The following is a 4,679-nucleotide window of genomic DNA, read 5'->3' as shown; positions in this document are numbered from 1 at the left end:
AAACAAATTCCCCATGACATATAATAATCAAAACACTATATATGTGTATATATATATATATATATATATATATATATATATATATATATATAAAACAAAATAAAAATTATATTCAAAGCTACACGGGAAAAAGTCCAAGTCACATATAAAGGAAGACCTGTTAGAATAATGTTTGATTTCTCACTGGAGACTCGGAAAAGTCAGAAAGGCCTGTATAAATGTTCTACAAATTCTGAGAAACCACAGGTGCCAGTCCAGACTACTATACTCAGCCTAACTTTCAATCACAATAGATGGATAAAAAAAAGACATAATAAAATTAAATTTAAGCAATACCTACTCACAAACCCCATAAGCTTATATTTTTCAAAATTCACATTAATAAGTGTTTTTAAATACTTCAACCTACGTTCTAGCCCACCAACCAAAGGTAGGGGAAAAGGGTAGTTAGTAGATCAAGGGGGATGTGGACCAGTTTAGAAGTAGTTCCTTTGGGTGATCCCAGTCTTTGTTATCAGGATTTCAGCAGTCCAGTACAAAAAACATAAAACATGAATCAGTAGCAGTAGATCCATCCAGAAACATTGAGGGTGCCAAATTGGCATGAGTCTGCAGAAGTGACAATAAAGAGCTGGAATACCATGAAGTGTATTTCTCTTTACGAATTCACAAGTGAAGATCAGTGACGATCAGCAAACCATTGCAAGGTGAACCAATGTAAGAGCATTCTCTTACTGTCTGTGGGGTTATATTTATATTATTTCTAAACATCGTGGGCCCTCTCTAGTGTCTGCTCCAGCAAACATCCTCTCACATGTCTGCTTCAGTAAAACATCTCATAAGACAATGTTCAGATAAAACATCATATGACACAACTGAGTCTCCAAAGAAACCAGAAATTTCCACATCAAAAGCCAGCCATACAAAAGGTGCTAATAAGAAATTTTCAACCTGAAGGAGTTAACTACACCCAAGAAAACACGGGAATAAATAATTTCAGACCAGCAAATCAAAAGAAAGGAGAAAAAACTCACACCACAACAAAATATCAGGAATCAATAAACACTGCTCATTGATGACTCTCAACATCAATGACCTAAATTCTCCAACAGAAAGATATAGACTAACATATTGGAATAGAAAACAGGATCCATCCTTCTGTTGCATCAAAAAAACACACATCACCATCAAGGATAGAGAGTACCTCAGGGTAAAAGATGTAAAAAAATATTCTAAGCAAATAAACTGAAGAAGCAAGCTGGTGTAGCTGTGGTGGTTTGCATAGGTATGGCCCCCATAGACACGTGTGCTTGAATGCTTGGCCCATAGGGAGGAGCACTATTTGGAAGTGTGGCTTTGCTGGAGGAAATTTGTCACTATGGAGGTGGGCTGTGAGGTCTCATATATGTTCAAGCTACACCCAGTGTAGAAGACACAGTCTTGTTCTGCTGCCTGCAGATCCAGATGTAGAACTCTTGGCTTCTTCTCCAACATCATGCTGTCCTACATGCTGCCATGCTTTCTGCCATGATGATAATGGATTAAGCCTTTGATACACAAGCCAGCCCCAATTAAATGTTGTCCTTTACAAGAGTTGCCATAGTCATGTTTCTTCACAGCAATGAAACCTTAATTAAGACAGTAGCCATTTTAATATTTGACAAAATAGATTTTAAACCAAAACTAATCAGAGATCGTACATAATCATTAAAGAAAAAACTCACAAGAGGATATTGCAATTCTTAGACAAATCATCTAGCCAAATCTAAACAGAAATACTGGTGCTAACTAATGTCATAAACCAAACGGACCTAAGAGAATATTTCACTCAAACACAAAAAGAATATGCCTTCTTCTCAGTTGATAATGGAACTGTTCTCCAAAATTGACCACATACTTGGACACAAGGCAAGTCTCAACAGATAAAAGAAAATTGAAATAACACCCTGTATCCTATCTGACTATTATAGATTAAAATGGGTAAATGCATAAATCAAAAAAATATTCATTAAAAAAGTCAAGTGGGGCCGGGCATGGTGGCACACACCTTTAATCCCAGCACTTGGGAGGCAGAGGCAGGCGGATTTCTGAGTTCGAGGCCAGCCTGGTTTACAAAGTGAGTTCCAGGACAGCTGGGGCTACACAGAGAAACCCTGTCTCGAAAAACAAACAAACAAACAAACAAAAAAAAGCCAATTGGGAAGCAAACATTCAAATATATAAGACTACAGGGGCCAAGTCATTCAAACCTTTACCCACTCATTAAAAGAAACTTCTCTTTGAAAAAGAGGGAGACCACCACTTACAGAAAATTACATCCAAGCTAAATCCAGAAGTGCAGAACCCAGTCCCAACTGGTACATCTACAAAACACTTATGCATGTAAAGCCCATGGATCAGTTTGTAGAAAGGGATGAAAACCTTGTAAGAGCCAGAGGATCAAGGAGTTTACTGTGAGATTGTGTCTTCTAGTAATGTCAAAAGCTATACCCATAATGTCTCACCAACATGACTACTTAAACATAAGTTGCACAAGAAGAATACCAATACTCATGCCAAAGTGGGTGAGGAAAAGCTTATGAGGCCCCAACCCTACACAAAGAATTACATACCATTAAGGAATGCTGAGAAGAGGATGAAGTCTTCCCCAAGGAATAGGGCACAAACTGGTAGTTATCCAATACCAAGTGGTCAGCCCTGAAAATATGCAAACAAGTAACATTATACAAACTGAGCAGGTTATGTCTGTGCTTTCCTGTGTGAGGGGGCACTGAATATCAATTAATATAAAAAGAGACCATGCATTTCAAGAGTGAGTAAGGGTATATTGGAGGGTTTGGAGGGAAGAAAGGGAAAAGATAAATGTAAAAAATAAAATAAAATCACATCTTTAAGGTGACAAGCAATGCACGTCACTCATGACAAGCAGTATGAAGTTTTATTTGCTGGATATGTGTGTAGCTCAGTAGTAAACCACTTCTCTAGTAGGCAAAAGGACTGGGTTTGATCTCAATACTACAAATGAATGAATGAATGAGTGAGTGAATGAATGAATGAAATATACTACATGCACATATTTCTTTTTGCTGAGATAGATAGATAGATAGATAGATAGATAGATAGATAGATAGATAGAAACAAATTTTGAAGGAGACATCTAAATGTGCTCCAATTTTGTCAGTTTTAAGGTCATTGGTCCCCTTTCATCTTTTTACCTGCATCTTTTAACTATATCATCCTTCCATGAGAAATGACTCACTCCCAAGTAGTCCACTTCCAGAATGAGTTCTCAGGCAATAACCTTTGTGCTGGCCAGAATACTGCCAAACATCATGTACACTGAGGCAAAACATAAAACCACTCCTAGTAGCTTAGATAAACATGAGGCTACTTGGGTGGAGTTTACTTTCTTGCATTTTCCTCTTTGAAGTATCCTCTATTTTCTTGAATTCTCTCTTAACACTTAATTGCCAGTTTGCAAATGGTACAAAGACTGGTAAGCTGTATTCTGAACTTTGAAATCTGTTACATATACCCAGGGGCCATAGGGAAAAGTGGGGGTGTCTTGCACTTTGAGTACTAACAGGCAATTATTTTCTATGATCTTCTTATTGGGTAACTTCTATGCCCAGATTCAAAGTGCTGATATTTTTAGGAGGCCTAAGGTAGTTGATTGCACTTTTCAGATCTCCTACATATTTATGAGGAGTTACATCCTTGATCTCTTGAATTGATGGATGAGCAATAATCTCCCCTTAGGACATCACATCAGGAGGCATGATCTGACTGGAGATAAGTCACACTGGCTGGGTTACAAACTGTCCTGCACCCTTGTTCTAATTGTACCTGGTGTTATTATTATCTGGGAGGCTGAATCTCTTCTCCCCACAACTAGAAAAGAGCTTCAATTATTGAACTTTAAGTCTCTAGAAAGAATTGTGCTAATGAAATATTAGAAAAAACTTATTTAGCTCACAGATGTCTAGGCTGGCAATGCAAACAACATGACAGGTTCTGGTAAAGGGGTCTTGCACTGTGGCATAAATGCATGTATATTTATGTGTCTATGTGATCTCTCCCTCTCTCTCTTTATAAGGCTACCAAGATTCACTTGAGGGGGCTGCATCAACCTTTACCTCATAGTTACATTGATTGTAAAGTGTGTGTGTCTGTGTGTGTCTGTATGTGTCTGTATAGAGGGGCAGGTGGCAAAAGTTGCTGTCACATATCTTTTTCACTCTTCACCTATGTTTTCAGTCAGTGTCTCTCACTGGAGCGCACTGATTGGGCTAGACTAACTAGCCAGCAAGTACTGGGGATTATCCTGCCTCCACCAAAACTGAGATTCCAGCTTCATGCCCCCGTGAAGGTTTTCTTTTACATAGGTACTGAGGACCACATTCAGGTGTTCATGCTTGTGAGGCAAACACTTTTGTGACTGAACCATTTCCCTAGCTTCTGACCTTGACTGGGGCTTCAGGCTTGCAAGCAATCATTCTACCATTGAGCGACACACTCTGGCCCCATTTTAACATCTTACTAGCATTAACAGGTGACATATATAAATCATATTCAAATCACACTGATAGACCTGATTAAGTATCTGTTATAAGTTAACTAAATATTGGTCTTTTACTGCCCTTTCAAAACATGGTCCTAAGCCGGGCGTGGTGGCGCAC

The sequence above is a fragment of the Mus caroli genome, chromosome X (assembly GCF_900094665.2).
Source record: "Mus caroli chromosome X, CAROLI_EIJ_v1.1, whole genome shotgun sequence".
Lineage (NCBI taxonomy): Eukaryota > Metazoa > Chordata > Mammalia > Rodentia > Muridae > Mus > Mus caroli.
This window is presented reverse-complemented; position numbering follows the sequence as displayed.